Source organism: Callospermophilus lateralis, unplaced genomic scaffold, assembly GCF_048772815.1.
Source record: "Callospermophilus lateralis isolate mCalLat2 unplaced genomic scaffold, mCalLat2.hap1 Scaffold_98, whole genome shotgun sequence".
NCBI classification, from domain to species: domain Eukaryota; kingdom Metazoa; phylum Chordata; class Mammalia; order Rodentia; family Sciuridae; genus Callospermophilus; species Callospermophilus lateralis.
The window spans coordinates 2,193,950-2,202,506 of NW_027517992.1; the positions used below are offsets into that span (position 1 = coordinate 2,193,950).

Here is an 8,557-nt window from a genome sequence, read left to right on the forward strand (position 1 = left end):
AAAAATAAATATTAAAACTTTCTCTCTCTCTCCCAATCTCTCACTCTCTCTCACTCTTTCTTAAAAAAAAAAGAATTAAGTGTGAATGGCAAAACAATAAAATGCTTTCAAGATACTACCTTTATGATTTTGGAGTGGGATAAGTTTTCTTAAATATAACATAAAAGCACTGATTGTAAAGGAAGATATTAAGAAATTTGATATTACTAGCAATAAGTATTTATCATAATCAGAAGACACCATGGCAGACAAAAGTCATTCTTAACATTCAAAACTAATACTTGGTGTGGTTGCTATCTTTTGGAAGAGTGCATTGGATAGGGTGTGGGGAAGGACACTCCCAGGAGGCTGATCATATCTTTCCTAGATCTGATGCTAGTTATACAGGTGTATTCACTTTGTGAAAGTTCAGCAAACTGTGCTAACAATTTGTACATTTTAAAATGTATGTGCTCTACTTCAACAAAAAGTCTTTATAAAAGAAAACTACTAAGAAGCTATTTGTAAAACATTTGTCCAGCAAAATAATAGAGACCTCCTACAGCTCAATAAGATAGACATCTCAATAAAAAATTGAGCAAAATATTTGAACACACTTCAGAAAAGAGGAAATCATTTATTTGATTTATTTGAAAAGGTGCTCAACCTTATTAATCTTCAGAGGAATGCAAATTAAAATGATTGATCTCTTTATACCAAAATTGGCTAACATGAAGAATCTGAGAAAACAGTACCTAATGAGGAAGTGGAGCAATGGGAACACTACTGCACTTGGGCTAGGAATAAAAATTGGCACAACCACCTTGGGAAATGGATTGTCATTACATAGTAGGTATGGAGGTTGCTGCAGTCTCTGGCTGGGCACAAAATCACGAGCCACCACACACTTGTAGATTCAAACAGCAATTCTTTTTTCCCGATCTCACACCGGCCGTCTACAAACACGTTCTGGGGGAATCCAGGTTCTCTGCCCAAATCCACCACTCCACTGGGCTTCTGTCTCCCAAATATACTGTCTGACCCTAAGAACTCAAGAGGAACTCAGGCAGCAGGATATGCCCTATTCTAAAGGGGGAACACCCTAATCTCCTATTATGCTAAACCGGGGACACCTTAAACACAGATCTGCCCTGGTCCTTGAGCAAGGTCATCTTTCAGGAGTCCTTCCACTAGACAGCATGGGAGTAGCTGGCAAGGAAATTGTCATACCTCCTTGGCTGATGGCTCCCAGCATCTCCCCCCTTCTGATTAATTAAACAACAAGTAATGTGGCTTAAGGACCGTGCCTGGTAGGTTGTCCAGTTCAACATATGGTTCTTACCCGTCATTGGAAAACTGACCTTTACCGTCAGCCTCCTGTCTTAGGTTGATACCACTGCAACTGGATCATACCTGTCACTGACTACCGGTCCAGCATACAGCCATACTTGTGGATAGGTCTATGCACCAGTGGGGGGGGTGAGGTTCTTTGCCTCACCTCTGTTGGCCCCCAAATTTGGCCTTGGTGCCAGTGGGGGAGTGAGGTTAATGTGGCTTAAGGAGGTTAATGTGCCTGGTAGGTTGTCCAATTCAACATATGGTTTTTACCCGTCATCGGAAAACTGACCTTTAGGCAACTGACCTTTAGGCGTCAGCCTCCTGTCTTAGGTTGATACCACTGTAATTGGATCATACCCGTCACTGACTACCGGTCCAGCATATAGCCATTGGCCCCCAAATTTAGACCATCACTAGCAGAAGGGAGGAGGATACAGAAATACCACGACACCAAGCCAATTGACAGTTCCTTTGGAAAAATTGCATCACTGGTGACACCATCAGCAAAGATATGCCAGCATTACCACAATTAACATGTGGTGCGCTGGCAAGGAAATAAAAATTGCACCACTGGTGACACCATCAGCAAAGATATGCCAGCATTACCACAATTCTTGTACCAAACAATAGTTACATAGTCTAGGCAAGTTCTGTAAGCAGTTCAAAGTGGAGGAATCTATCAATCTGTCCGTCTCTTCCCAAAGTCCGTTTTCTCCCAAAGTAAGTTGACTCCTTGATTGAGCATACTTGTTGAGTTATATTCATTGGGATGAAGATAGGAATTCTGGCAATGATGCTAAAGAGACATTATCCTGAAAAAAATTATTAAATATAATGAAAAGGAAAGGTGAAAGTAAACAAACAGATCTGTTAACCTCCTTAAAAAACAATCCTTAACAGCTGTTTACCTGATTTAAATTAGTAAACAAGCAGATCTGTTAACCACCTTTAAAAAGAATCCTTAACAGCTGTTTACCTAATTTAAATTAAGCCTTTTAAATCACGTGAATAATCACGAGCCACCACACAGCTTGTAGATTCAAACAGCAATTCTTTATTCCCGATCTCACACCAGCCGTCTACAAACACGTTCTGGGGGAATCCAGGTTCTCTGCCCAAATCCACCACTCCACTGGGCTTCTGTCTCCCAAATATACTGTCTGACCCTAAGAACTCAAGAGGAACTCAGGCAGCAGGATATGCCCTATTCTAAAGGGGGAACACCCTAATCTCCTATTATGCTAAACCGCCCTATTCTAAAGGGGGAACACCCTAATCTCCTATTATGCTAAACCGGGGACACCCTAAACACGGATCCACCCTGGTCCTTGAGCAAGGTCACCTTTCAGGAGTCCTTCCACTAGACAGCATGGGAGTAGCTGGCAAGGAAATTGTCATACCTACTTGGCTGATGGCTCCCAGCAGAGGTAACATGCCAGGTGACTTAGTGATTCCTCTGTTTCAGAAATGGGTGCTTAGGGGCACCAGAAGATGTTCAGAAGACTATTTATAATAGCGTTGTTAACTATATCCAAACACTTGGAGTAATTCAAATATCTATCAACACAAGAATTTGTACATAAACTGTAGCATATTTATACAGCCATGTACTACATAATAGAATGAACTTTTCTGCAGAAAAATTCATATATGATATACATACATGTGAATATGTCTGTATATAAATATCAATGTATACATATTCACATTTTTCATAAAATTTCAGAGGTGTTTCTTAGCTCTCTGAAGTTCATCCCAGATGTCCAGGTACAAGCCCCTCTTCTAAAAGTACCCTCATTTGTCAATCAAAGAAGATGCATAAAAAAGTTATTATGTATATATTTAACGATATCAGCCTGAGCCCATTTAGGTTTGTTAATGCAACAGTGGAATGCAGCCTCCAGGCCTTCCCATTCTTGCATTTGTCTGTATTGTCTTCATATTTGTTTAAATTAGAAAGTAATACATTTTTAACAGCATTGTTGAGGTATAATTTGTATATCATAACATTTCCCTTCTGTAAGAATAAAATTCATTGATTTTTGACACCTCTATAGAGTTTTGCATCTGTCACCACTATACAAGTTCAGAACATTCCCATCACCTCCCAAAATTTCCTCAAGCCACATTTGCCATCAATCAAATGTGTATTTTCAAATATAGTGTGTTGATTGCTTCATGTATTTCAAATAACTCATCATTAAAAATAGCATAACACATTGATGAATAGAAACTTGAAAAACATCAACCAAAATCTTTTGTTAAATGTATTTTGAGGTTCTGTATACATACTTGATTAAAATCAGCTTATTTGCATCTGTTCTCTATTGGTAGTTTCAAAAAAGGGAACATACTGAACAGTTGATTTCTTCCTTCATATGTTCTTGGTGGGTGAATGTTGTCATGTTGTTCTGGGTGGGTTTTTAGTTTTAAAAATTTTAGTTGGTTTGGGGGAAAATGTTCAGTTATACAAATGGCCCTTTTATATGGCAGTCTGTATATTACTACTTTCTTAGAATAAATCATACAAAATAGAATGAAGAATAGAAGTTAGACTATATAGTTAAATTAAAACATAAATATCAAATTGTAAATTATTCTTTATTAGGAGTAACTAAAGGAAAGAATGTATTGATCAACTCTGATATTTAATGTCTCAGACTTTAGAACAGAATAACAAGTATTTTAAAAGCTTTTCTTGTCTTTGTTCTACCACTTCATATTAAGATGCTGAGTATAATATAGAAGTAAATATGGAATATAAATATTATGTGAGCATATTATACTATTATGTATAATTGGGCTTCCTCAAGTGATGTTTTTAACAAACTTTTATTATACATACTATACACTATTATTATAGAAATTATTATTTCTGCTTAAAGGTGATTGTATGGTTGGGAAATGCAGATATATTATGTGTAAAATTAAATATTTTTCTAAAAAAGTATAAATCAGATGTTCATGAATTTTGCCTAGCTAGTTCTTAAGAGGTAGGCTATATCTTCTGTTTGTCAAAGTATTTACTCTGAATTATTGGTGGAGCTATCTTTTATTGAGGTTTCTCTGTTGCCAGGTACTTTATTACCAAGGTTGCCATCAGAACCGGGAATGACATTACTCACTATCAGGATTGAGAAAATTTGTCTGAAAGACCCTGGACAGTGCATTGATCCCTATATTACAGTTAGTGTAAAGGGTAAATAACTGGCAAATTGCATTATGTTTTTTCTCATATGGGACAAAGTTTTTGACAGGGGATGGTCTTGTATATGTGACAACTTACTTTAATGCATTCTATAATGAGGCAAAATCCTAGAAGAGATCATAACAGTACATAGTTCTGAAACACTTACAAAATATATTTCCTACTTGCTTTTGAGTTTGTATAGATTTTTTGCTCTTCAGATTCCAGCTAATGTGCGGACTAAACATACACATTGTCCTTAACAGCAGCTACAGCCTTTGGGATGTAGATTAACCATAGCACTCCTCACCTTCCATGGGTGTGTAGTTTTCTACACAAAGCCCCATGTCCTGTTTTCCCATCTCTCCTGCTTCAGCCCCTCTTCTTCCTGTGCTACTGTGGTATCTACATAGGTGAGTCCTACAGAGGCAGATGAAAATCAGGGGACAGGGAAGTAGGGTGCGTCCATAACATCCATGCCCTGAAAGCAATCCCGTGGGATGAAGATGTGATTAAGGAATAAATTATACCATTTTACAGAAATAACTATAGTTAGTACAAATGGCTTATTTTAATCTGTAGTTTTGCACCAAAGGAACAGATCGGTGCTGAAATTAAATGGAGGATCTTTATCAATTGCAGAAATAAAGTCAGATCCATGGGTTCATTAGTGCTAATTAAAAGAAAAATATGACCACAAAGAAAAAGATTTATTTAAAGAACCTAATCCACAGCACTAATACTGGTACACTTTTAAATTCTGATGTTACTAGTTATCAAATATATAGTATACTGGAAAATATTTACATTGTTTGATAGACCATTTGTAAAACTGCATACTCATTCAGAAAGTATACTTAAAACACAAAAATATTTAATGATGTTGTAAATGTTAAGTTACCTTTGCATATGTTAAACTGAAATATTTTTATGTAAATATTTTTTAATTATTAAATGTACTAAATTGTTTTTGAGCTTTTTGAGACACATAAATGAATAACACATAAACACTGAGGAGTTATTAAATGAGTCCATGTTGAATTTGATTAAACTGAGATTTTAAAACCCAGAAAATTAAAACTATATATAACGTACCATCTGGTTGTTGTAAATTCAGGGTATGTTGTAAACAGTATAACCAGAATTTAGATAATATATATGAAAAATTATTCATTAACCAAAGGGTTTTTGTTGGCTGTTCTCATCCATTTTTGGTTCTTAACAGGGAAATTATGATAAGGTTAGGTTTAAAGGCTTTTCTAAATAAGCCATATACTTGATCAAAGTTAGAAATTGGTGGCAGAGCTCCATTGTGGCAAATTATATCCTCCAGATTTTTTTTTTGCATAGAAAAATATAGTGGGCTATTCCCTAAGGAAAACATGTTTGTTCTTTTTACCACTTCACTATGAAGATCAAGTTTTGTCCACTTGGCCATGTAAAGGCTTCCTTGTCCCCTTCATGAGGTCTCCTATCCAGTCTATATTCATTTCTCTCCACATACCCCATGAACTTCAACAACTCTCACATACTTGCTCACACCAAATAGGAATCTCTTAGCCTGAGAATCTCCTCTCAGCTCTTTCCATGCCTCTTTAGGAACTGTAACCTTCGCAGTTTCTAGATTTTCTGTCTGTATATGTGAATGCTCATAAGCAGAAACTTATTTGTTTCTCCAGATCTGAATGGCATAGATTTAACTCCTGTGCAAGATACTCCTGTGGCTTCAAGAAAAGAAGATACATATGTTCATTTTAATGTGGACATTGAGCTCCAGAGGCATATTGAAAAATTAACCAAAGGTTTGTAATTATCAGTTACTGACTTCTTAAGGACTTCTTAAGGGCACTACTTATATGGGTTTGTGTTGATAGTGTACTTAAAACAAGATCTTATGTCACATAGTTATGAATATTGACTTAAAGAAAGTCAAATCAACATTTTTTTTTAAATATGAGAATTAGCAGTTGCATTATCTAGTTGTGTAATAATGTGGTTAAATATTATTTGACAGGGAAGTATTTCTCATAATACAGAGTTAAGGAAGCAGGTTCTCTAATAATTACCTTAAATCCTTTTAGGAACCTAATGATTACTTTCTAACAGTTAAGGAATAATTTTTTTTCTTTCAATAAGATGCATTGGGTAAAAAGATACTATAACTGGCAGTTAGTTTGTAAGAATATGGAAAGGACAATCTGGGCATGGTGGTTTCAGGAGGGAGAGAAATAAAATATCAAAGGAACTCTTTTAAATTTCTATTCTAATATAGGTGCTTATTGAAACCATTTTTATAGGTACTGCTGATACTTAAGTAACATCTGTTTTTCTTGTGGTATTTAATATTTTATATTCTTTGGTAGTTTATGATTCTACCTGTGTACATAACTTACATTCTTGCTATACAATTTTGTTGTACTTTGTAGAATTAAATGATATGGAGAAATGTCACTCAGACATGGTAGATGAGCTTGGAGTGACAGCCACAGTGAGTTATCAACAGTTGTGTCATCAGACTGTTTGACACATGTTACTTTGTAAAATCATAGGCTTCTGGTGACACATAAGAAATGTGTGGTCTCTGGCTTATGTGGTTTGTTTTAATTCCTTAGGTGCAGCTATCTTCTTTGAATTCAAACACTACAAGCCTAAAAAAAGTTTTACCAGCACCAAGTGTTTTGCTTTCATGGAGATGGATGAGATTAAACCTGGGCCAATTGTAATAGAACTGTAAGTGATATACATAAAGGATTCATACTGTTCTAATGGTTACTAGTTCATGTTTCTTCTTAGTCCCTCTTATCTAGAATGTAACATTGGAGTAAATAAATCATCAAAGTATTTTAAACAATCATCTTTCTATTGTGGTTACAGATACAAGAAACCCACTGACTTTAAAAGAAAGAAATTGCAGTTATTGACCAAGAAATCACTTTATCTTCATCTACATCAAACTTTGCACAAGGAATGATTCTGACATGAGTAATGTGGAATTTCTGTGAATTTTACCACTCAGTACAAACCATCATAGCTCTGGGTAGCATATTCATCCTTCAGGAGGCAGGAAGTGAGCCGTACCTATAGGCCAGTGAGTCCATTGCAAAGCTGTACCACAGAACTAAAGTCCAGCACCTCATTGTTATGACTCCTTTGGATACAAGGTTTATTGTAGATTTTGAAACATGTTTTTACTTTTCTATTAATTGTGCAATTAATAGTCTTTTTCCTAATTTACCACTGTTCCTACCCTGCTTCCTGGAACAATACTGCTGTGGTACGTATGCTCATCTTCAAACTTTAAAATACAGCAATAAGAATGTGCTAGAGTTTACACATTTGCTCACTTTTGCTCCAATATGGTCTTTTGATTTGAATTAACTTCAAACTTTTGAATTGAAGTGGGTAGGATAGTACCAGATTGCTTTGAAAGGAAATTGAATCACTTATGGTCTGTCTTATAGGCTGTTCCTTAGAGCTGGCCTAAATTCACCCTCATCTGATAGTTCTACTTAGAAATAGTGTGCCTTGACCAGATCAATATCTTATATGGGAGTGACCCCCAGATTGTAGCTGTGATTTTTTTCCAGATGACCAGATTGTTTTTCTGAAAGGGAGCATATTTTTAGTCATGTTGATTAGTTGTTCTACATCACATTGCTATTGTTTCTAGGGTTAACATTAATTATTCTAGGGTTAACATTAAAACCATCTCTCTCAGAATAATTACAAATTTTTGGGTGGGTTTAAATCATGTCATCTAAAAATAATTGAGTCAGATGCTAATGAGATACTGCAGGAACAACTGCTGTTTTTCTGACAACTGACTGTGAAACCTTAAAACCTGCATACCTTGTCTTTATAAAGTGATGAGTATGCAAAATCTGGAAAGATATTCTATTTTTTAATATAGGTAGATACAACTGCCATTTATTTCCTATTTAGATATATTGACATTCATATGAAAATATGCAGGTCATTAGCCTATTATAATTTCACCATTTACATTACTTTTAACTTAATGATGAGACATAAATAAAACTTTCATAGTACACA

General features: G+C 35.5%; 1 pseudogene; it reads left to right on the forward strand.

The window, feature by feature from the left end:
• LOC143386181 (axin interactor, dorsalization-associated protein-like) overlaps positions 1–7,475 on the forward strand; it is an 83,125-nt pseudogene extending 75,650 nt beyond the window's left edge.
• The last annotated feature ends 1,082 nt before the right edge of the window (positions 7,476–8,557 follow it).